The 26,686-nt window shown below is 41.1% G+C and overlaps 1 long non-coding RNA gene across 2 annotated transcripts in view; it reads right to left on the bottom strand.

The window, feature by feature from the left end:
- The window catches only part of LOC122700630, a 526,773-nt gene that overhangs the window by 2,551 nt on the left and 497,536 nt on the right, over positions 1 to 26,686 (bottom strand). Inside the window, exon 8 of one of the 2 annotated variants that reach the window (XR_006342836.1) lies at positions 20,676 to 20,700. The exons of the other annotated variant lie outside the window; for it this stretch is intronic. This is a non-coding gene — a long non-coding RNA (uncharacterized LOC122700630). Of the gene's footprint in view, positions 1 to 20,675; positions 20,701 to 26,686 lie in introns of those variants that run through there. 2 annotated transcript variants of the gene reach the window in all.

Raw genomic sequence — 26,686 nt, 5'->3', positions numbered from 1 at the left:
AGAATTCTGACAAAGTATGGTCCACTGGAGAAGGAAATGGCAACCCACTCCAGTATTCTTGCCTGGGATAACTCCATGGACAGTATGAAAGAGCACTAGATTTCCATTGCTGCTGCTGCTAAGTCACTTCAGTCGTGTCCGACTCTGTGTGACCCCATAGACGGCAGCCCACCAGGCTCCACTGTCCCTGGGATTCTCCAGGCAAGAACACTGAAGTGGGTTGCCATTTCCTTCTCCAATGCATGAAAGTGAAAAGTGAAAGTGAAGTTGCTCAGTCGTGTCTGACTCTTCGCGACCCCATGGACTGCAGCCTACCAGGCTCCTCCGTCCATGGGATTTTCCAGGCAAGAACACTGGAGTGGGGTGCCATTGCCTTCTCCGAGATTTATGTTAAAAAACCTCATTTCTATCTGCTCTCTTCTACCTTCATCACTTGATGTTTGGTGTCTTCTCAGAACCTGGGTTCCTACTCACAAAGTTTTATTGAGGAATAAAATAATAGATGCAAAAGTCTTATGACAATTCTATAGCATAAATGATTGCACACAGAGTGCCTCTTAGCCTTCCCCTTTATTTTTCTTCTTGGTATCCATTGTTCTCATAGTATTTAAATTTGGGCAAAAAATGTGTAAAACAATAGTGGCATTAATATTTGTGGAATGCTTATCACATGCTAGATACCACACTAAATACTTTCTGGATATTGTCTCCTTACACAAGAACCCTGTGGTGATGGTGCTAATATTATCCCCAAATTGCTGGAAGGGAAACAGCAGCACTTAGGAAAGGTGCCCATGTTACGTTTCACCTTAAAGATGGTGGAACTAGAATTTGAACCAAAACACTCACACTCTAGATCTGTGTTGGGAAGTTTCCTAGCTCACTTAATTTCTCAAAATTTGTTTGCAATAGAAAAAGAACTGTTTCAAGAGGAACTCCTTTCTTTCAAATAGAAACTGTTGTGCAAGTCATTCACCAACATTTAACTTAACTCCAACTCCCAGTAACAACTCCCCTTTCCCCCCTAAATGACAGCGTAAAATAAGAATGAGAGAAGAATGATCAGATACTGAAAAGAACAAAACAGATGTTCTCAAGTGGGATAAAGAGCTTTTATGTTTTAAGGTGGGCCGTTCTGAAGGAAGTAAGGACCATTTAAAGATTTGAGCACTAAGGACTTCCCTGGTGGTCCAGTGGTTAAGAATGTGCCTTGTAATGCAGGGGCCATGGGTTCCATCTCTGGGAGGGGAGCTGAGATCTCACATGCTGCAGAGCAACTAAGTCAGCTGCAGTTGCTGAGCCTGCAACTCCAGAGCCCTTGTGCCATAAGTACTGAAATCCTTGAGCCCAGAGCCTGTGCATCACAACTAGAGAGTCTGTGCACTGCAACGAAAGATCCTGCATGACACAATGAAGGTCCTACGGGCTGCAGCCAAGACCCAATGCAGCCAAATGAATAAATAAATAAGAAAATGAAAGATTTGAAAAGATGCTCAACATCACTCATTATCAGAGAAATGCAAATCAAAACCACAATGAGGTACCACTACACGCCAGTCAGAATGGCAGCTATCCAAAAGTCTACAAGCAATAAATGCTGGAGAGGGTGTGGAGAAAAGGGAACCCTCTTACACTGTTGGTGGGAATGCAAACTAGTACAGCCACTATGGAGAACAGTGTGGAGATTCCTTAAAAAACTGGAAATAGAACTGTCATATGACCCAGCAATCCCACTCCTGGGCATACACAGTGAGGAAACCAGATTTGAAAGAGACAGTTGCACCCCAATGTTCATCGCAGCACTGTTTTTAATAGCCAGGACATGGAAGCAACCTAGATGCCCATCAGCAGACAAATAGATAAGGAAGCTATGGTACATATACACAATGGAGTATTACTCAGCCATTAAAAAGAATACATTTGAATCAGTTCTAATGAGATGGATGAAACTGGAGCCCATTATACAGAGTGAAGTAAACCAGAAAGATAAAGAACATTACAGCATACTAACACATATATATGGAATTTAAAAAGATGATAATGATAACCCTAAATGCAGGACAGAAAAAGAGACACAGATGCATAGAATAGACTTTTGGACTCTGTGGGAGAAGGCGAGGGTGGGATGTTCTGAGAGAACAGCATTGAAACGTATATTATCAAGTGTGAAACAGATCGCCAGCCCAGGTTGGATGCATGAGACAAGTGCTCGGGACTGGTGCGCTGGGAAGACCCAGAGGGATGCGATGGGGAGGGAGGTGGGAGGGGGGATCAGGATGGGGAACACATGTAAATCCATGGCTGATTCATGTCAATGTATGGCAAAAACCACTACAATATTGTAAAGTAATTAGCCTCCAACTAATAAAAATAAATGAAAAAAAAAGAAAATGAAAGATTTGAGAATTATGTGAAGAAACCATTCTAACAGAAATGTTTTGAGCTTCACTCATCCTACCTTTACTTTTCTGTTTTCCCTTACTTGTGATTTGGAGCAGGGATTATCAAGAGCCTTAGCAGTGAAATTTCCTATCTTGCAAATGATACTGAATCATAAAGCAAACAATAGAATTTTAATACACAACCTTATTTCATGCTTTGACATTCATGATACTTACTTGTTAAACAGCCAATCAGTGAGAATGTATATTCATATTTTGATGGTTTCCAGTGTGTTAAAATTGGATATGTATCACATTTCAATGTGTTTGCTAGCTAGTTTTTAATTACAGTCTTAAAAATAACTATTTGAACATATTTCAAACACTTGCAACGAATGCTTGCTGGGCCCCCGAAGCACCTCTGAGGAAGTATCACAGATTGCAAATCACTGATGGGGGGAAATGCAGGCGTCCGGCTGCTCACCCCCGTCCAGTACATAAGGAGATGGCTTTCTCTGCTTCCTGAGTACATTTATGCTGGCCCACGCTCCTGGAAAAGGAGCAGGCGTCAGGCTCCATCCATCTTAGACACAGAGTCACTTATCCATATGCTCAGGGTGTTTAATGCTGTGTCCCTGCGCAGTCACAAATTAGTCACTTTCTGCTAGTGACTATGAATATAAAAGAGGCATTTTTTGAAATATGGATCTTATTTCAACAATTAGGCATAGAGAACCAATAACCATTTGTTCTTCATTTATTATATATCTAAATGAAATAGCTTCAGTTTGTGGCCTGCATACATGCTAATGAAAATATTTCACCCCTTACGACTGCTCCCTAAGTCCCAATTCTAAAATAAGGAGAGGAGATAAAAATAGGGTAGAAAACTTGCCTTCCTTCCTTTCTCTCACTGAGGCCACTGTGCTGAATTTATAGAATTATAGAATTTCTGAGTCAGAAGGAAACTCAGAAATCACACAGACTAATATGTTTAGAATTATCTAAAAGAATTCCCCAGAAAGCATTTCTGACAGCCTTTGATGGAACATTCTAGTACAAGGAGCTTACTACCTCATTATTCCACCCTTGCAAGGCAAGTATTTATATAAAGTTCTCTCTTTGATTGCATATGCCACTGTTTAGCCAATCACTAGTTGATGGACATTCAGGTTGTTTCCAAGCTCTTTTCACAAAAATGTTACAGTAAATGTATTGGTGAGTATATTCCAAATTCTAGGTTTATTTCATTAGTGAAGACTGTCACAATTGGAATTGATAAGATAAAGTATATGTGCACATTTTATTTTAACAGATAATGCTGGGTTACTTTTCAAAAAGGTTGTGGTAATTCATATTCTACCCAAAAATGCCTATTTTCCCATTGGATTTTATCAAGTTTTTAAACTTTTGCCTGTCCACCAACTGAGTTTTTATTATTATCTGTGTTTGGTCTTCTGTGATTTTTTTTTTATTGTCATTATAGAATTGTTCATTAGTTTGTCTTTGGATGGTTTATATTATCAATTTGAAAGAGCTCTTACTTGATCAAAGGTTGATCTTTCTACAGATACTCATGGAACTTAGTGTCTAACTTCTTTTTCTGTCATTGAAATATTTTTATTAAACATCTACAAGGAAAGGAAATAAATCTCCTTTAGAATCACGCCAATCAGAGATGACCATCATTTCCAATTTGATCTACTTTCTTTTTTAGTGTCTAACTTATATCCAGCTTTATCTTCCCTGAACAAATTCATTTCTCAAAGATTCTCTTAAGATGTGGTACTTGCTCATAAATGAATATCTTACCCTAGAAGTGATCTATATGTTATAGGACTTTGCTCCTCAAAGTGTGGTTCCCTGATCAACAGAACCAGCATCATCTAGAGATTTTTAGATCACAGAATCTCAAGCCTTATGCAGTGTCTACAAAATCAGAATCTTCTGTACAGGATATCCAAGTAATCTGCATACACATTAAAATTTGAGAAACACTGTGATAGAGCATGAAGTTCCAGTTCCAAAATTTTTCCCCAGTTCCAAAATTTGTATTAAAATTATCATAGCTTTTTAGGTCACAGAAGCTAAGTCTTTTATTCTGGTTATCAAATAAAACTGTTGATAAATTGCTTCCTGGCCTGTATTCACTTAGTAATATTTTGTACCTAAATATATGATTTTACCTTTATTCTCATTAAGTTTTATTATATTCATGTCAAATCATAATTCTGATTTATGATACATTTGTTGAATACTGAACCTGCATTTTAATATAGAGGCTCTCATTATTCAGTTTTGGGGGAAATTAATCTAAAACCTTTAGTAAATAGGTTTGTGGTAAGACTCCAGATAAGTCTCTTTATGTTTTCCTTTGTCTTAGTGAAAGTGAAAGTGGCTCAGTCATGTCTGCCTCTTTGCGACCCCATGGTCTATACAGTCCATGGAATTCTCCAGGCCAGAATACTGGAGTGGGTAGCCATTCCTTACTCCAGGGATCGAACCCAGGTCTCCTGCATTACAGGTGGATTCTTTACTAACTGAGCTACCAGGGAAGCCCATTCCTTTGTCTTATGGACACATTAGATCCAGTTAAGATGAATTTTAAGACAAGGCTTACGGGAAAAGAGAAGGAAGGCCGTGTTCATAACATAAACATTTATTTTATTTTATTTTTTTTAGCATGATAATTTACTATTTTATTTTTTTCATTTATTTTTATTAGTTGGAGGCTAATTACTTTACAATATTGTAGTGGTTTTTGCCATATATTAACATGAATCAGCCATGGATTTACATGTGTTCCTCATCCTGATCCCCCCTCCCACCTCCTCCCCATCCCATCCCTTCGGGTCTTCCCAGTGCATTTATCCATGTGGTGGGGCTTGACTGACTTTGTTATTTGTTTTTCCCCAAACAATCACCTGTTGGCCACTCATCCTGACCAGCTGCTTCTATGACAGATCCAGGCACCAAGTCACAGAAGAAACTTGGGGATCCTGTGGCTGCTTCAAAGCAGCAATGGCTGGGAACCACAAGTGTAAAAATGACTCTGGTCCCTGGAATGATGAAGTTTCTAAACACAGATAGGAGACATTTGAGAATGAATGACAACTCCTCTTTTAAAAATATACACAACCTCTGGTCTGGACAGAGTGGTGGAGACCTCTTTCTCCTTGCTCATTCCCCTAAATATAAACTGCACTGGAAAAAACTCAAGAGACAACCAGAAGAGAGCCTGATGGATGATAAGAAGAAGGGAAACTTGTTGGGACCCCAGACAGATGAAACAACCCAACGGCAAGGCATTTTGCAGGTCCTACCCAACAGAAGAAGGTGATTCAAACTTGGCGTTTCCCTGGCCCCCAACCTAGCAATAGATGGCAGCCCAAGTCGACTCATTCATCCTCTGGGTTGAAAGGGAGTTCCTCTGAAAACATCCTTCTGAAGTCAGTCTGACACGTTGGGCAAGGGGAACAGAACTAGAGACCCTCTGAATAATACATGGCCAAGAAGTTCTCTCATTTGCTGTCAGGCTAGGGACTACCCTTCCACTCCCCCCAAGTATCAAAGCTAGTGGCAGAAACAGGCAAAAGGGACCCATTACAACATGTGCCTTGGCTGCAAAGCCTCTCTGATCCCATATACTCTGCCCAGGGTCATCATGGAGCTGGGGTGGGGGGGTACCATGAAGGGGACCCTACCACAACAAGTGCCTGATTAAGATGCCTCTCTACCTCCTCTTGAAAGAGACTCCCCTTCTGCACTGGGACAATTATCAAAATCAGGAATGAAATGGCAGATATCACTAAAAATCCTGCAATTATCAAAAAGATAATAATGGCCTAAATCAAATCCCTTACGATTATACAGTGGAAGTGACAAATGGATTCAAGTGATAGACAGAGCGCTCGAAGAACTATGGACGGAGGTTTGTGACACTGTACAGGAGACAGGGATCAAGACCATCCCCATGAAAAAGAAATGCAAAAAGGCAAAATGGTTGTCTGAGGAGGCCTTACAAATAGCTGTGAAAACAAGAGAAACAAAAAGCAAAAGAGAAAAGGAGAAATATTCCAATTTGAATGCAGAGTTCCAAAGAATAGCAAGGAGAGATAAGAAAGTCTTTCTCAGTGATCAGTGCAAAGGAATAGAGGAAAACAATAGAAAGGGGAAGACTAGAGATCTCTTCAAGAAAATTAGAGATACCAAGAGAACATTTCATGCAAAGATGGGCTCAATAAAGGACAGAAATGGTATGGGCCTAACAGAAGCAGAAGATATTAAGAAGAGGTGGCAAGAATACACAGAAGAACTGTACAAAAAAGATCTTCACGACCCAGATAACCAAGATGGTGTGATCACTCACCTAGAGCCAGACATCCTGGAATGTGAAGTCAAGTGGGCCTTAGGAAGCATCACTACAAACAAAGCTAGTGGAGGTGATGGAATTCCTGTTGAGCATTTCGAATCCTAAAAGATGATGCTGTGAAAGTGCTGCACTCAATATGTAACCAAATCTGGAAAGCTCAGCAGTAGCCACAGGACTGGAAAAAGTCAGTTTTCATTCCAATCTCAAAAAAAGGCAATCCCAAAGAATGCTCAAACTATCGCACAATTGCACTCATCTCACACACTAGCAAAGTAATACTCAAAATTCTCTAAGCCAGGCTTCAACAATACATGAACCATGAACTTCCAGATGTTCAAACTGGATTTAGAAAAGGCAGAGGAACCAGAGATCAAATTGCCAACATTCGTTGGATCATTGAAAAAGCAAGAGAGTTCCAGAAAAACGTCTACTTCTGCTTTATTGACTACGCCAAAGCCTTTGACTGTGTGGATTGCAACAAACTGTGGAAAATTCTGAAAGAAATGGGAATACCAGACCACCTGACCTGCCGCCTGAGAAATTTGTATGCAGGTCAAGAAGCAACAGTTAGAACTGGACATGGAACAACAGACTGGTTCCAAATTGGGAAAGGAGTACGTCAAGGCTGTATATTGTCACCCTGCTTATTTAACTTATATGCAGAGTACATCATGAGAAATGCTGGGCTGGATGAAGCACAAGCTGGAATCAAGATTGCCAGGAGAAATATCAATAACTTCAGATACGCAGATGATACCATCCTTATGGCAGAAAGTGAAGAAGAACAAAAGAGCCTCTTGGTGAAAGTGAAAGAGGAGAGTGAAAAAGATGCCTTAAAACTCAGCATTCAAAAAACAAAGATCATGGCATCTGGTTCCATCACTTCATGGCAAATAGGTGGGGAAACAATGAAAACAGTGATAGACTTTATTCTTTTGGCCTCCAAAATCACTGTAGATGGTGACTGCAGCCGTGAAATTAAAAGACACTTGTTCCTTAGAAGAAAAGCTATGACCAACCTAGACAGCATATTAAAAAGCAGAGAAATTACTTTGACAACAAAAGTCTGTCCAGTTAAAACTATGGTTTTTCCAGTAGTCATGTATGGAAGTGAGAGTTGGACTATAAAGAAAGCTGAGCACTGAAGAATTGATGCTTTTGAACTGTGGTATTGGAGAAGACTCTTGAGAGTTCCTTGGACAGCAAAGAGATCCAACTAGTCAATCCTAAAGGAAATCAGTCCTGAATATTCATTGGAAGAACTGATGCTGAAGCTGAAACTCCAACACTTAGGCCACCTGATGTGAAAAACTGACTCATTGGAAAAGACCCTGACGCTGGAAAAGATTGAAGGCGGGAGGAGAAGGGGACGACAGAGGATGAGGTGGTTGGATGGCATCACCGATGCGATGGACGTGAGTTTGAGTAGGCTCCAGGAGTTGGTGATGGACAGGGAAGCCTGGAGTGCTGCAGTCCATGGGGTTGCAAAGAGTTGGACATGACTGAGCAACTGAACTGAACTATGATACTTTATGATCTATGATCATAAGTTTGATAACTAGGAAGAAATTAATCAATTACTTGCAAAACCTCAAAGTACCAAAAGTCAACCAAGATGAAAAAGGTGATCCAAATAGTCCTCATAATAATTTTTAAAATTAAATTCATACAGAAAAGTTTATGAAAAATAAATCTCCAGACTCAGATGGTTTAACTGAAAAATTCTACCAAGCACTTACAGAAGAATTAACACCAATTTTACACAAACATTTTTTTAGAAAATAGAAGAGGGAATACTTTCCAAGTCATTTTATCAGTCCATTATTACCTTGATAACAACCAGACAGATATAGTACACAGAAGAAACTACAGATCAATATTTCTCATGAATTTAGTTTTTAAAAAAAGAAATCGTCTAGCAAATCAAGTATGAACATGATTTAAAAGAATTATACACTACGATCAAGTAGATTTATTCCAGGTAAGCAAGACCGATTCATCATTCCAAAATCAATCAGTGCAATTCACCATATCAACAAAGTTGTTTAAAAATCAAGAAAAATCATATAGTTGTGTCAGTTGACACAGAAAAAGCACTTAATAAAATCTAACACCCATTCATGGTAAACCTTCAGTAAGTTAAGGAACTATCTCACCTTGATAAACAGAAAATCCTACAACTGACATCATACTTAATGGTGCAGAACTGAGTGCTTTTCCTCTAAAACGAGGAACAAGGAAAGGGCATCTACTCTCAGCACTCTATTCAACATAGTACTGGAACTTCTAGCCACTAAAGTAAGTTAAAGAAAAGAATTAAAGACATTTACAGACTCAAAGGGACAAAATGAAAAAATTTCTGTTTGCAGATGACGTGACTGTCTACATACAAAATCCTAAGAAATGAATAAAAAACAATCCTAGAATTAGTGAGTTCAACAAAGTCATAGCATACAAGATCAACACACAGAGATCAATCTCATTTTTATATCCTAATAATAATCTGTGAAACTGAAATTAAGTTCAAAATACTTACGTATACACTTAACAAAACACATGTAGCATCTGTATGCTGAAAATTAATAAATGCTGATGAAAGAAATAAAAAAAGACTCAAATAAATGAGGGGATATACCCTTCATTTGGAAGACTCAACAAAGGGAAGATTGCAATTGTCCCCAAAGTAGTCTATAGGTTTAATTTAATTCCTATCAAGACCCAAGCAAAATTATTTATTTGTTTACGACATAGACAAACTTATTCTGCCATTTATTTGAAGAGCACAGGCAGAGAGATACATAAATCAGTAGAACATAACAGAGAACCTAGAGACAGACCCACACAAAGATTCTGACCTAGTTTTTGACAAAGGTGCAAAAATAAACTTATGGAGCAAACTAGCCTTTTCAACAAGTGATGCCAGCCAGAGCAACTGATCTGTAGGCAAAAGGATGAATCTTGATTTAAACTCCATACCTTATATAAAAATTAACCAGAAATGGGTCATTGACAGAAATGTAATAAAACCATTAGAAAAACAAAAAGGAGAAAATTTTGGGAATCTAGGGCTAAGCAAAGAGTTCTTAGACTTGACACAGAAAGTACAATCTGTAAAAGGAAAATTTGATACAATGGACCACATCGAAATGAAAACTATTGCTATGTGAAAACCCTTCTTAAAAGATGAAAAGAGAAGCTATACAACAGAAGAAAATATTTGCAAACCACATATTTAATGTATGACTAGTACCTAAAATATATTAAGTATCATCAACAGAACAAAACCAATCAATCCAATTAGAAAATGGGAAGTGGGATGTTCTGAGAGAATAGCATTGAAACAAGTATACTATCAAGGGTGAAACAGATCACCAGCCCAGGTTGGATGCATGAGATAAGGGCTCAGGGCTGGTGCACTGGGAAGACCCAGAGGGATGGGATGGGGAGGGAGGCGGGAGGGGGGATCGGGATGGGGAACACATGTAAATCTATGGCTGATTCATGTCAATGTATGGCAAAAACCACTACAATATTAAAAAAATAAATAAATAAAACCATTTTGTCTCCAAAAAAAAAAAAAAAAAAAAAAGAAAGAAAAGAAAATGGGAAAATACATGAAGGTTTAGATAACAAGTTATTTATAATGGAATATCATTCAGCAGTCAACTTACATTTAATGAAATACTAAGGCATATATCATAGGAAAATCTCAAAAGCATCATACTGACCAAGAGAAAATAGTACACGGTTTTACTCTAGAACAGACAGAACTAATCTATTCCGTGGACTCAGAAGTGGCCGTCTGAGGGAGCAGTCGGGGGGATTACCTGTGAAGGGGCACAAACGAACTTCCTAAAGTACTGTCACTGTTTTCTATCTTGCTTGCAGTGTAGGTTACATGGGTATGCACATCTGTCGGTATTCATCAGACTGTACATTTATGATTTGTGCTTGACATTTCATATAAATTTACTTCATTAAAAAGCACAAAAAGACAAAATAAAAAGAAGAAAAAAACAACCTTAATTACTGAAGATGCCTTGAAGTTTAATTTTTTTATCTTCCGGGGACTCCCATAAAGATCTGATAGAAAACCATCTGGCTCTTACCCAGTTGAGTCATCACACCCAGTGTACAGTCCAAGGGCATAAACCATAAAAGACAAAAAAAAAAAAAAAAACAAAACCTCTCTGTAATGGAATAGACTCAGCAACCTCAGCAGTCACCTACATCTTTGTCCTTCAATATCACTCTTCCTGTCCTTCTCCCCAGCTAGTCATCAAGTAACCTGTTCCTGTGACCACTCAATACCCTGCCTGGCTTATTTCTATTGCATCCTGAACACACTTGTTATGCATTTGACCTTTCTCCCTGCTGTTTTACCAGGTCCCGCCAGGCTGTGCATAATGCTGTGAGCCATATCCTCCAGGGCTGCAGACAGCTGGTAGACAAATACAGACTCCCTTCAGCTCTGGCAGCTGCTCTGCTGGCTGGCAAATAACTAAGGCAAGAGGAAGCCTGTCCATGGTGCAGAGACCGGCAGCAAGCAGGCTTTATTTTCAGGCAAGCGAACTACGCAAGTCTTGTTTTCACGTCCAAGTCAGATGTAGTTAGAGGGGATCGGGAAAGGGAGACCAAGAGATCCCAAGGTTCAATAACAAAGGTATTATTGAATGGTTTCTCTAAAAAAACCCTCTCCAGGATTGCAGCTTTGAAGCATATTAAACTACCTGACTTACAGCTTTTCTACAAAGTAACATGTCATAGAAATAGCACAAGTTATATAATCAGAAAGAATCAGCTTCAAATTCTTTATCTGTAACTTACTGTGTACATATTTCTGGGGCAAATTCTTTAACTCCTCTGAGCCTCAGTTTCCACACCTGTCAACTCTAGAAAGCAACACTTAGGTGACAGGGTTGGGATCGGATTTAAATGTTTAATATTTATAAAGCTATCATTGCTGGAACGTGGTAGATGTCCATTCATTTATGAACTAATTCACTAATTCCATTCAACAATTCATTCACTAATTAATCCTATATTTATATATTCAATAAAAACAGCACCTCGTACTTGCTAGGCACCATTTTAGGATACATCAGTGAACACAGCAAAGCTCCTGCCCTCAAGGAATTATATTCCATTTGGAGAGATAGGCAGTGAACAAGTAAGTAAATAAGCACATACTATAATAAGCATGAAATATAAGAGCGATTAAGGAAAGTAAAGCAGGGTAGGGTATAGAAAGTGGCACAAGATGCTATTTCTGATCAAAATCCCTCTCTGTGGAGATCACCTGGAAGAGAAGGCAGACTGGCGTGAAGGAGCAATGAACTGAAAATCTGTGACTCCTTTTCCCTGGAATGGTTACTGATATCAGAAGACTTATCAAGCATACTGACTCCATTCAACGGTCTGTTCAAGCAATTATAACCATTCCTGGGTGAATCAACCTAGACCAAAACTTAACACATTTCTTTATCAACTTCACTCTCCTACAAGCCCCATCAATAGCTATATGGAATAGTCTCAAAATTCATAGCATTGATATGTCAAATAAATCAAGAACAACGAAAAGATGACCAGAGACTACCTGTGTGAAGAAGAGAAATCAGTTTCTACTCTTTTTCTGATCAAAGTGGAAAGGCATTAATGAGAAAGGGAGCTAAGCCTCCTGAGATGTTTTTAAGTCACAAATGACAGAGTAGCTTCTTTACATGTCCTCTCTGCAGCCCTCCCTTGCCCCCAGCTTCAGTATTGAGCCCTGCAAAACATGGAGCCAGAATGAGATCCAGCTTTTAACATTTTATCTATAGCTCTGAACTTGGACCCATTACAAAGGACAGCTCTGGCTTCTGAGACCACTTCTCAGGGCTTACCATTCAAAATCGGAGGCTAAGACACTCCAGCAGTTTGACAGAATTAATCTCTGTTAGCTAACCTCTGCTTCTCCCTACATGGACTCACCCAGTATGGCATCATCACACAGAAAGACCCTAAATTCATAACACCGTTCAGAGTTCTGGGGATCACCAGATCCTGCTAACCAAAAGTCAGGAGCCATCGACACTGAGTTTTTTGGTCCCTGAGGATCATCTAAGTTCACCCCTCCACTTAACCAAGTTATTCTGTCTACAAATCAGATAAACTCGGATCATCGTGCAGTCAGTTTCAGCACTGTATGGCATTCAAAAGAAATATCAGTTTAACATTCTCCTCAAAGTTGTGAAAATGGATGTAAACCTTTACTGAAGTTGCTTAAAGAAATGCTGAAGTGGTAACTCATTGGAGGGTACCCTGCACATGCCCTAAGGATCCTCTTTACCTTCCTTGTATTTTCACTGCAACAGTACAGAATATTCATTACAGAAGGGTCTCCCCTGATATCTATATATCTATCTTTTATCTATCTATCTATCTATCTATCTATTTTCTATCCCTTCTCCAGCTCTATCTTTTTTAGCTTTTCTCCTTCATTCCCTCTCTTTTTCATCTTTATACTCAATTGTCCTTATGTGAGTTTCAGATCCATTCTAATGTGAACTAACTTAGCTTTCCCCCAGTCCTTCCAATTCAACCACTGTTCTCATTTCCCTGATCTCTGCGAAGTAATCTAGGCCACAGCTCCACAATCGGTGAAGAAAAATTCCTTCTTTCCCAGCTAGCATGATGGGAAAAAGTTGTGAATAGATAAATGCTATATTTTTATTGGTCTCAAAAGTCATTTCATAAATATTTTTGAGGACCTCCTCTGTTGGATACCTGTTCACCATGGTAAACAAGTCACAAGCATTTTTTTTCCCCAAGGATCTTAAGGCTTTCACAGTCTGGGGAGGCAGACAAACAGGTCTATAAATGTGGTTCTCAACCGCACTGCTGTTCAACATTCACGAGAGCTACCGATTTTAGATCAAGCTATAAATTTATTTTTGTTATAGCTGAGGATGCAACCCGTCACTGTGATGTCAGTCAGATGGAATTAGACTGAGAAGGTCTTAGACTGAGAGATGTGATTGAGAGACAGGTGCCACCTGCTCTAGGCGACTGAAACAGGTGAGGCATAATGTCAAACAGGAGCGATAATCAGATGTCTCGTTTACTGATTCCAAGCAGAAATGCACTCTGCCTATTACACAGAGTGAAACAAGTCAGAGAGAGGAAAAATATCATATATTAATGTGTATATATATATACACGGAATCTAGAAAGATGTACTCATGAACCTATTTACAGGGCAACAATGGAGATGCAGATGTAGAGAGCAGAGTTGTGGACACACTGGGGGAAGCAGAGAGTGGGATGAGTTGAGAGAGCAGCATGGAAACATATGCATTACCTTGGGGAAAGCAGACAGCCAGTGGGGATTTTCCGTCTGATGCAGAGAGCTCAACCCAGTGCTCTGGGACAACCTAGAGGGGCGGGACGGGGTGCGGGGTGGGAGGGAGGCTCCTGAGGGAGGGGACATATGTATACCTACAGCTGATTCATGTGGATATGGCAGGAACAACACAATATTGGGAAGCAATTATCCTCCAATTAAAAATAACTAAATGTAAACAATGCACTTTGTGCACATGTAAGAGGGTAGGCAGGAGGGAACTGCTCTCTTCAAACAGTGAAACAGCATTGAGGGGGGTACAAAGGAAAGATGCAATAACTGTGGGTGCTTCTATGGCCAGCTGGAGATATTCGACTGGAGCCGTCATTATCTTGTCACTATTGATGACTTGTTTATGATTGTTTTGAGACTTTTAGTCCCTTTGAAGGAGACACCTGCCCAAATCCGAGTATTCCTAAGTTAGCAGTGAAACAAAGCAAACAGAATCACAAAAGGGGAAACTGAAGATTCTTGTGGACCTCGGGGAGAGGGACTGTGGAGAGGCTGGTAGGTCTGGGCCAGGGTGGCAGAAGCAAGGGGATGTGACGGGCAAGGACAGCCAGAGGGGGCCGGCCTCTGGGTCTCAGAAACAGGGTGCTTATGGGTCTCCCAGGGGGTTTTCCTTCACATGCATGAGTCACAGGGAGCAAAATAATAGCTATTCCTGTTGTTCATTTATCATCAAGCAGGGCTTCCCTGACAGGTCAGTTGGTAAAGAATCTGCTGCAATGCAGGAGACCCTGGTTCGATTCCTGGGTTGGGAAGATCCACTGGAGAAGGGACAGGCTACCCACTCCAGTATTCTTGGGCTTCCCTTCTGGCTCAGCTGGTAAAGAATCCGCCTGCAATGCGGGAGACCTGGGTTGGGAAGATCCCCTGGAGAAGGGAAAGGCTACCCACTCCAGCATTCTGGCCTGGAGAATTCCATGGACTGTATAGTCCAAGGGCTCGCAAAGAGTTGGACAGGATTGAGCGACTTTCACTTTCACTTTATCATCAAGTGGCTGAACCAGAATTTGAACTCAGCTCCATCTGACCCCCAAGCATGCATACTTTCCCACTCTGACGTGACTGCCATACAGGCCACATTTTTGTGACAGAGACAGAACTCTGAGTGAGGAGGTCTCTCACTGCATCTGTTCTTTCAAGGGTTAGAACTTTGGGAGTGTTTTTTAAATGCCTATTTCAGCAAATAGGCATTCCGTAAAATGCAGTTTTATTTCTCTTGGTTTGGCATCAAGAAACCCTCAGGGAGTTTCCTCCACTCATTACCCTAAAACGTGTAACAGCAACAGCTGAGGAGGAGGCACCTTAGGCTTGTGTCCCGGGGGTGGCAGGTCCAGAGGAGAGCTGGTCTTTCTGTACGGGGTGTCGCCGCTGTGCCGTGCCAGGGCCTCTTCTATTCTGGGCTCTGACAGAACAACAAAGGCTGCTTCTGTGCTGGTTTCTCACACGTGTATTATTATTCCCTTTCCATACAATTTTCAATGTCCCTTCTGTTTGGCTTTTATGCTCATCTAGAACATTGCTACGCAGAATATTGTTCACAGTAGTCTACGTAAGTACAGACTGAGTTATGATACGTGTTGGCAGACATCCAGTCATTTTAGTTGCCTTTTACCAGCCCTTTGAAATATTCCCTTGTGCAGCACACACAGGAAGGAAACATCCCCATGAAAACGAAAGAAATATGCACAGAAAGGAAAATGAAGGAGGAAGCACCTCACTTCTCGGTACCTGAAGGCAAACCGTAATGCCGGAACACTCCCCACCCTGCTCGGTATCAGAGGGATAAACCAACCACCTCTACTTTCAGCCTCTTAATGACAAGCGAAAAGTGAAACAGCATCTGTCCGAGGTGTACCGTGGTGTGAGTCTCTGGAGGGCTAAGCCATCCACCAGCGTTCTGGTGTGGATTCATCCTTGACTCAGAGCTAGACACCTGCCCGTCCCTACCCACTCACAAACATTAAATTTTAATTTAATATTAAAATTAATATAAAATAAATATATAATAAAAACATTATATATTTTCCTACCCAGAAACAGAGGTCCCAAATCAGGTGCAGTCAAAAAGTGCTGTTTCTTCAAAAGAAATTTTGCCCCGAAGTCCAAGAAGTCTAAATCTGTAGAGTCAATAAAAGTAAACCTGCCCAGGTTAAATCAGGAAAAGGCATGTCACCTGTCTCCTCTTCTATCCCCTCCCCTTCCATGGGACTCAGAAGCTCTGCTAAAGCAGGGTTTAATGAAAAGTCCAGATCCTTAGGTGACTCTGAAACATCTGTATCATCTGATTCCAAATTATCTTGCCCATGTATATCAGGCCCTCCCCACCTTCCAGATACTGCAAAATTGAACATCAAACTCGGAGATCCCGACAGGTCTTCAGTTCCCCCCTCTGACCTTGCTCACCCATCTCTCCCACCACGGTCAACCAGTATTTGTTGAATTAATATGCTAGGGGAGCATATACACGAAAAGACGATATGAGCCAGAGCCTGTGCTCAGGGGACACTTTAGTCAAGAGACACACCAAGAGCATGTAAGGAAAACAGTGAACAGTCGAGAGCGGACGCCCCCCAGTCCCATTTCCAAAATCAACGGCCAGAGGACACCCCGTGGAGGAAGGGGAGTTTCAGTTTCCCAAAGGATGAGTGAGGATTGGGTAGGCAGAGGGAAGGTGTGGAGGTGAGAGAACTGGTAATGCCGTTTTGTGGTTAGGGAGGAGAGGATATGGTCTGGAAGGAAGGAAGGGTTAGCATTGAGAGAAACAGAGGCTCAGGATGGACAGATGTGCTGCAGCCAAACTGTGGAGGGCGTTACAAATTGGGGAGAACTAGCTGTGATTTGGTTTTCAGTGGGGAGCCATCATCTAGCCTTAACTAGGAGAGTGACATGATAAAAGTGGTAAATGAAGATCTTGAGGAGAGGAATAATGTGATTCGAGTCATAGACTAGAAAATGAGTCTAGCGGTGTTATGCTGACGAAAGACGGAGGCTAGAAGCCTGCGTTAGGAATGAATGAGTTCCCTTCTTTCCTGCTGAGAGAGAGATGTATCTGCCTACACTCAGCTTCAGAAACGCCCACGTAATCTGCAGCAAATGCTGACACCCATTCTTGTGGCCCTTCTTGTGCAGATGAAAGCAACCCAGTGTTGGGTTTAAAACAAATTCACATGTTTGCAAACAAGTCCATGTGGGGGGGAAAAACATAAACAAAGCATTCTTACTATTTCACAAACTCAATGACAGTGTCTACTTTTAAACTCTGTTTGTATATTCAATTAAAGTTGTGGCAGCTTTAAAAAAATTTTTTTATCAACTTCAATTTTCTAAACCTTCCAATTGTAAATGCATTGGTCTCCACGCCTGTCCTGGCAGGGGCAGAGGTCATGTATGGTTTGTATGTAGTTTTTAGGTTGCTAACAACTTTCCTTCCCTCTGTCAGCTCTAGACTTTAGATGACTTGAGCTATTCTTTCTTTGTTATACCCCCTTTGTGCCTGGCTCAGTGCTCTGAGAAGAGTGACCAGCACATGAACATCTGGACTGTGATGCTCTCAGCTCATATTTCCAACAGGTTCCCTCTGTCTTTGCAGAGGTTTCTAGCTTTCTTGCTTAACTGCCTGTGGTTCATCCTGTTTGAAGAAGGGGCAGATATTGCTTCTGGTTGTTTTCTCCAATTTCATGTCATCAGTGATGGATTTGCATCACCCTGTCACAACTTCTCACTCATTTTTTCCCTTCCTGTTTGGCTTTTGGGACTCATCTGCTTCATTGCGATCTTAATTTGGAAGAGAAGGGATTGCATTAAGGGAACAATGGAATCAACAAGTCTGATGTATGAATCAGACAAATTCCTAAAGTGCTTTTCTCCGAGGCAGAATTTGCACACAGAAATTCACATTCATTAAGCTAAAGGCAGAGCGTGTCAAGCTAGTTGCAGGTTTAATAGAGAGGTCAGACCCTTTTGTCTCCGTCTTTCCTACTGAAGACATCATTAGAGCTACAGTAAAATAAGAGAATGTCACAGAATGTCAGCCTAGTCATAGTGCAACTGTTCTGTTTTCATTAGTGACTCAGCTGGTTGCTATGGCAACCCCACTCTAGTATCAAGGATACTAGGGCTGATGCTTTTCCGCCTCTATTTTCAGTTAGGATAAATTGTGCTCCCACCTCATGGGCTCCAGCCATGATATTTATATTTGGGTCATGATAATGGAGCCAGTTGGAAATATGTCTGTTGAAATTCTAGCCAGGTAGAGAGCCTTCCCACTAAAAGGGAGAGTGAATATAGGATTTCTAGGTTTGATTTGAGCACCAATTATCCTGTAGGAGGGAAGGTATTCCCTTCTGCCCTGTCTCGTGGGCAGACTGCAGACCGCTCATGTACTCATTTTTAGTATATGTACTGCTGAAGCGAGTGCTCTCATGTACTCATTCTGCACTTTCTCTAAACTGGCTGACAGGCTCCGGAAAAATTAGGCAATCTATTTTCCATGCTCCCTGACTCACCCAAGGCTCCGCCCATTTAAAAGCTGCCTTCTGAGTGTGCTCAATTTCACTTCACTTATTTATTCCCTCATTTATTTATTAACTTCAGAGTAATTATAATGGGGGCTTCCCTGGTAGCTCAGTGGTAGAGAATCTGCCTGTCAATGCAGGAGACATAGGTTTGATCCCTGGGTTGGGAAGATCCCTTGGAGAAGGGAATAGCAACCCACTCCAGCATTCTTACCTGGGAAATCACATGGACAGAGAAGCCTGGTGGGCTACAGTCCAAGGGGTTGCAAAAGAGTCCAGAATGACTGAGTGACTAAACGACAACAATTACGATGGACCAAGCATCATTTTAAATAGTTTGGGGTCTAGTACTCACAACAGCTAGAGGGCAGGCCAGGGAAGGAAGCAAGAGTATAAATAAAAGCTTATCATACCATATGACACATGTTTTAGTTGAGGTCTGGGAACATTTTCAAAGGAAGAAGGAGACAGTAACTCTGCCTGGAAGTCAGTGGGCAGATACTTCGGAAAGGAGGTGATATTGAAGTTGGAGTCTTAGCGAATGTGTTCTCCAGTTGAACGTCTCACTGATTCAGAGCTGAGACGAGCCTGAAGGACTTCGGTGACCGTGTTGCCTGGTTGAAATTTAGCTTGTTCTTTAAAAGTATATGAATTCTCTTGAATCCAAAAGTATCTGCTGGCTACCAGGATGAGTGTCTGTTTTAAAAAGGAAAGACTCTGGAAAGCAAAGCCAGCTTCAGACAATAGTCTCTGGAATCAAAGTACACCCAAGTGAGAGAGTCAACGGATGCGAAGATCTTGTTGTCAGTTAACCTTTTCCCTGGAATTGATATATCATGAAGGCTTCGATTATATCTCTGAAGCAAACAAAGAAAATAAAGACTGAACAACAAAGAAAATGATACTGAACAAAAGAGTTCTATGGTCCTTAGAGCTGGCCGGCTATAAAAGGATCCTTCTTTGAACCTATTTTCTACAAAATTCAGCATTTGGGGACCCTGTGGGATAAATAAAAGCATCTCTTTCTCCTGCATATCAATCATTGTTCAGAAGTGGCGGCAACAGCCTAATGAAGCCATTGCATAGAAGACAGTGTTCTTCATGAAATGTATTGTGGACCAGGGCCTCTTGACGGAACCAACGTTATTTACCATGGACTGGAAAAGTCCTTTCCTACTGAGCCTGTATCACTATGTAGCTCAGATATTCAAGCAGCACCTTCTAAGATGAATGCTCTCAACAGCCTGCCTACAGCAAAGAGTATTGCCAACATGTTCAGAGAAAGGCAAGAAGCGTGCGTCATTGTGTCTGCAGAACAGATCAGGACACAGGTCTGTGCAAGATCAAGAGGCCTCGCCCGCATCCTCTGCCATGAACAGGGTGGGCAGACCTGGGATGGTGAGGATGGTCCTTGCCAAACTGTGCTCCTTAAAATCCAATTAACAATAGAGTCCAGCAACTGCAGCAGCAAGCATCACTGGTATATTGCAAGCATTAAAAAATAATTTACAAAAGTGACTTATATTTTTGCATAAGTAATATATGCCATATGGTACAAAATTCAAAAAGCATCTAAATGTGGACACAGTTCAAGCATGCCTTGTTCCATTCCTGACAGTTCAACATTTTACTTCCTTGGAGAAAACTGCGATTACTAGTTTCCTGTTTCCAGGGATCTCATGCTTGTAGATACATATAAATATTTATGAAGTAGTATAATATTATGCAAACTTTCTGCACTATGATTTTTTTTTCACTTAAAAATATTTCTGGACATCATTCCACATTCCAAATGAGCTGCTTCCTTTTTTTATTTTTTTTAATGAGCCACATCATATTCCACTGAATGGACATATAAGAATTTAACCAACCCCATCTTAATGGATATTGTCTTAGCCCATTTGGGCTGTTTTAACAAAATATCACAGAATGGGCAGGTGATAGACAGCAGAAATTTATTTGTCAAATTCTAGATGCTGCAAGTCCAAGGTCAGGATGCCAGCATGGTCAAATGAGGGCTCTCTTTTGGGTACATAGCCTGCACTTTCTTACTGTATCCTCACATGACGGAAGGGGAGAGGGGTGAGGGGTGAAGGATCTCTCTATTTTATAAGAAAATAATCCATTTCATGAGGGCTCCATCCTCATGACCTCAGCAACTCCAAAGCCCCCACCTCCTAATACCATCATCCTCAAGGGTAGGATTCAATGTATGAATTTTATGGCATTCAAGCCATAGAAGACATTGAAGGTCATTTCGATCTTTCACTATCATAAAAAATAGTGCCATGAGTACATCAACCGTAAAATTTGTAGAAGTGCAAAGTGCTGAGGGAAAGTGTGTGTACATGTAATTTTAATAATTTTGAACACCAGTTTTGAATAATTCATTATTCCCTGCTTACTTAAATGCTTAATTTTTCATATGCCAAATGCCAGAAATCTGTTTGGTGTTTGGGGTCCGTTCCACTGACTTGTGTGTTATTCACATGCTAATAGTGCAGAGTTTTATCATTTGTATCTCTGTCAGTTATTAGAGGCAGTTTTAAGTGAAAGTGTCAGTCACTCAGTCATGTCCGACTCTTTGTGACCCCATAGACTGTTGCCCGCCAGGCTCCTCTGTCCATGGGATTCTCCAGGCAAGAATAGTGGAGTGGGTTGCCATGCCCTTCTCCAGGGGATCTTCCTGATGGAGGGGTCGAACCCAGGTCTCCTGCATTGCAACGGGCTTACTGGTCTAACTCAACTCTTTCCATTCATCAGTCCCTATTCACCAGTGGCCCAGAAGGGGGTTCAGTCTATCCTTTATTGCCCTGCTGGTGATGTGGGAGCTGGTTCCGGTAAGTATTTCTCCCTTGCCAGGAGAGGGTGCTGGAGGGTCAGTGCAGGAAGAAGGAGCATCTTTTCCTGATTTCTTGGCTTGCTCCTGTGACAATGATGCTTACCTTCAAGCTTGTCTGGCCTGGTGTGTGGCTCCCTGTGCAGCAGTCTTAGTGAGCTAGTCCTGGTGGCGTGATTTCCTGCCTTCAGTTCCCTACCCCGCCAAAGAGTCTGTCTGCCAGCTGTGAACTAGCTCTGGCCCGGGGAGAACTCCGGGACAGAACAGGGACATATTCATGCTACATTTTTTGTTATTTATCTGAAATTCAAATTCAACTAGATATCTCTCTCTCTCTTTTTTTTTCTTCTAAATCTGGCAATCCTACTCAGAATACATACTCACTTCACTGAAGCACTGAGAAACAAATCAGAGAGTGAAGTACTGCACCCTTGAAAATGTTATAGTTGCTCCCTATGCAGGCTGTGGTCAAAGGGGATTCCTGCACAGGATCCCACAGATCTTTGGGGTGTCTTGTGCTCTAGAGGGGATGTCTACTGGAGTATTAGTTGGTCTGTATGACAGAAAACTCTAGCTATGGTTGTTAAAAAGATGACTAGCCTCACCATAGTGGAGAATCAACAGCTTCAATGACAGACTGAAGTCAATTAATAGACCCTGAATTCCTTGGTTGGAGGGTAATTTGGGTCTTGTCTTGTTGAAGAGGTACATGATGTAAATCTTTCTCTAAGGCTTCTCCAAAGGACTTGGAGGAAAGTACCCAGATATTAGGGGGATTACCACCCATTGCTCTGAACTGACTGAGTCCCAGATGCCATTGTGACCCATCAACCAGCATGGAGGCTACGATTGTAGGTAACAGATGACATCTTACATCTAACAGTGACCATGTAGGCCCAAGGACTCACCTTGTGTTCATTCCTCCAGTACTTGATGTATAATGGGGACAGACATGCTTAGCAATGGATGGAATCCCCACATTGGATTTCAGACCCTGGAATTTCTTCTACTTCCTACCAAAGTAGTGAACCAAAACATGGCATCCTCAGGGAAACTGCTGATATTAACACCATCAAAGACTTCAAGGAAGCAGGGGTCATGAACTATCATTGCCCCATTTAATTTACCTGTTGAACTTGTTCAAAAGTAGGATGGATCTTGGAGAAAGACTATGTACTATCATAAACTTAATCAGGGAATGACTTCCAATTTCAGTTCCTGTCCCAGGGGTATTATCTCTACTAGATCAAATCAGTATGGTCTCTGGCACTTGATTTCCAGCTTCACAAATTCCTTTTTCTCCATAGGAATTTGTAAAGACCACGTGGAGCAGCTTGCTTTTATCTGGTGTGTCATGGGTCAGTTTCACAGCCTTGCCCTTGGGCTGTGTCGGTCCTCCTGCTTCTTGCTGTAATACAGTTTAGAAAGACCTTGATTACCTTGACATTCCACAATGTCAGTGTAATGGAACACATTGTTCCATTACACTGATGACATGTGCTACTTGGAACTGATGTGCAGAAAATAGCAAGCACTTCAGATGACTTAGGAAGACCTCTGAGAACTTAGGAAGAGAGTAGGCGATAACCCCAAGATGATTCAGGAGCCCCCCACTTCAGTGACATTTCTGAGAGCTCAGTGGTTCTGGGAGTGTTGAAATACCTACTCCAAGATGAAAGACCAGTTTCTGCCCCTTATATCCCTGCCACTAAAAAGAGGTGTGATGTTTGATGGACTTTTTGGATTTTGGAGGCAATATATGCTGCATCTGAATCTGCTGCTTTGATCCACCTGGAGTCTAAGAGAAGGCAATCTGCTCCATGACCTGAGATCCACTAATACTCGTGGTGTGAGGCAAATGAGAGATGGCATATGGATCTCTGGCAAGCACCAATAGAGAATCACAGTGAAGCCTAGGATTTGGGAGCAAATACCTTTCTGAAAATTTTTTTTTAAATTTTGTGAAGCAACTTTTGACTTTCTAATAAGCAATGGTAAAGAGCTTGAATCCCTGGTCATGTGTCATCAGATTACCATGTGGCCTGAGCTTGCCATCATGAAACTAGCTGTTTCTGACCCACCTAGCCACAAGGTTTACTGTGCTCAGAAATAATACATCATCAGTTGGAAATGGAATATAAGAGACCAAGCTTGGGGAGATCCAAGGTAGCGGAACAGGAGGCCCAGATGTGGAACACTTAGCCACTATTGCATCATCCCCTATCTATCAGTCCATGGCTTTGGTCACCTGGGATGTTTCTAATAACCAACTATCTGAAAAATAAAGAAAAAAATTCTGATTTACAAATGGGGTCCACCGATCATATTAATATGACCCCAAAGAGGAGAGCTACAGTATTATTCTCAGAAATAACCTTGTAGGGCAGTAGTGAAGGAAAATCAGTCGTAGTGGTCAGAACTATAAGCAGTATATTTAGCTGTATATTTTGCCAGTAAGAGACAGCCAGAAAAACAGATATATTCATAGGTGGTGGCTAACGGTTTGGCTGGATTGTCAGTAACTTAGAAGGAACAAGGGTGAGAGTTTAATGACAAAGAAACCTGAGGAAGAAACATGTGGCTGGACTAAAGATGGTGAACAGTCACAAACAGTGAAGACATCTGTGAACCAAGTAAAAGGTCATCAAAGGGCCTTCACTCCAGAGGAGGCTCTTAGTCAGATGAAGAAAAGGACACGTTTTGCATGTCAGTCAGCCTCTTTCCCCCAATGCCTGCTCAGTAGGCCTCTGAGATAAGTGGCATCAGATAAGTGGCATGGTGGCATGGATGAAACCTTACATGGGCTCAACAACATGGACTTCCTCGTACTAAGACGGACCTGGCTAACTGCTGCGGACTGTTGTGATGTGTGTGACACACATTTGGCAAGTGAGCATATGAAAAGATGCTCAACTTCATTTGTCACAACTGCAAATTAAAAGAGCAGTCACATACCACCGCACACCTTTTAGAATGTTAAAATCCAGAAGCCGACAATCTCAAAGGTGGTGATGCATCAACAGGAACTCTCATTCATTGCTGGTGGGAATGCAAAATGCAGCCCACTCTGGAAGAGAGTTTGACAGTTTCTTACAAAACTAAACACAGTTTTGTCTTAACATATTATCCAGGAGTTACAGTTCAGTTCAGTCGCTCAGTTGTGTCCGACTCTTTGCGACCTCATGGGCTGCAGCATGTCAGGCCTCCCTGTCCATCACCAACTCCCGGAGTTTACTCAAACTCATGTCCATTAAGTCGGTGATGCCATCCAACCATCTCATCCCTGTCATCCCCTTCTCCTCCTGCCTTCAATCTTTCCCATCAGGGTCTTTTCAAATGAGTCAGCTCTTCGTATCAGGTGGCCAAAGTATTGGAGTTTCGGCATCAACATCAGTCCTTCTAATGAACACCCAGGACTGATCTCCTTTAGGATGGACTGGTTGGATTTTCTTGCAGTCCAAGGGACTCTCAAGAGTTTTCTCCAACACCACAGTTCAAAAGCATCAATTCTCCAGTGCTCAGCTTTCTTTATAGTCCAACTCTCACATCCATACATGACCACTGGAAAAACCATAGCCTTGACTAGATGGACCTTTGCTGGCAAAGTAATGTCTCTGCTTTTTAATATGCTCTCTAGGTTGGTCATAACTTTCCTTCCAAGGAGTAAGTGTCTTAATTTCATGGCTGCAATCACCATCTGCAGTGATTTTGGAGCCCAAAAAAATAAAGTCTGACACTGTTTGCACTGTTTCCCCATCTATTTCCCATGAAGTGATGGGACCGGATGCTATGATCTTAGTTTTCTGAATGTTAAGCTTTAAGCCAACTTTTTCCACTCTCCTCTTTCACTTTCACCGAGAGGCTCTTTAGTTCCTCTTCACTTTCTGCCATAAGGGTGGTGTCATCTGCATATCTGAGGTTATTGATACTTCTCCTGGCAATCTTGATTCCAGCTTGTGCTTCTTCCAGCCCAGCGTTCCTCATGATGTACTCTGCATATAAGTTAAAGAAGCAGGGTGACAATATACAGCCTTGACGTACTCCTTTTCCTATTTGGAACCAGTCTGTTGTTCCATGTCCAGTTCTAACTATTGCTTCCTGACCTGCATACAGGTTTCTCAAGAGGCAGGTCAGGTGGTTTGGTATTCCCATCTCTTTCAGAATTTTCCACAGTTTATTGTGATACACACAGTCGAAGGCTTTGACATAGTCAATAAAGCAGAAATAGATGTTTTTCTGGAACTCTCCTGCTTTTTTGATGATCCAGCGGATGTTGGCAATTTGATCTCTGGTTCTTCTGCCTTTTCTAAAACCAGATTGAACATCTGGAAGTTCAAGGTTCACACCTAGGTATTTACCTAATTGAGCTTAAAGCATGTCCACACATGAAGGTTATGGCAATTGCATAACCATTGCCAAAACCTTGAAGCAACCAAGATGGTCTTCAGTAGATAAACAGATAAACAGGTACATTCACACAATGGGATATTATTCAACCATATGATTCAGAAATGACCTATTAAGCCATTAAAACGTCACGGAAGAACCTTAAATAATATCGCTAAGTAAGGGAAATAAGTTTGAGATGGCTATATACTGTATGTCATCAAATTAGATGACATTCTGGAAAAAGCAGAACTATAGAGACAATTTAAAAAATCACTGGTTAGGAGTTTGGAGAAGAGAAAATTGAAAAGGTAAAACATGGAAGAAGTGAAACATAGATGAAACTGTTCTTTATGATGCTGTTAGAGTGGGTACATTGACATGTGTTTGTTAAACCTACAGAATCTTAAAATACAAAGAGCAAAACTTAATGTATACACATTAAAGAAATCATTTATTCCCCTGGTTCAGGGAATCCCAGGGAAAAATGCAGTTTATTACAAGAGAACCTAAGTGTATTACAAATGTATGAAACAACCTCAAAGAAAGGGGTCAAGGAAAAAGTGCTGACCTAAATAACTGTGGAAATGGAGTTGTTTTTGTTTTTTTAAGATTAAAGGCCAAAAGAATTGCACAGAAGTCCTGACTCTAGTTGATACAGCTTTTTCTCCCCTGTCATGGGTGTATGTATTAATAATTTTGACTCTGCTTTATGCATATACTGGAACTAAAACTTAAGTAAACAGATGGCAGATGGTGGGATCTAGGCTTTTCACTGTTTGAGGGAAAATATACAGATCAGCA

The sequence above is a fragment of the Cervus elaphus genome, chromosome 9 (genome assembly GCF_910594005.1).
Source record: "Cervus elaphus chromosome 9, mCerEla1.1, whole genome shotgun sequence".
Classification (NCBI taxonomy): domain Eukaryota; kingdom Metazoa; phylum Chordata; class Mammalia; order Artiodactyla; family Cervidae; genus Cervus; species Cervus elaphus.
Note: the sequence above shows the minus strand (reverse complement) of the source record. Positions and strands in the feature narration are given on the sequence as shown.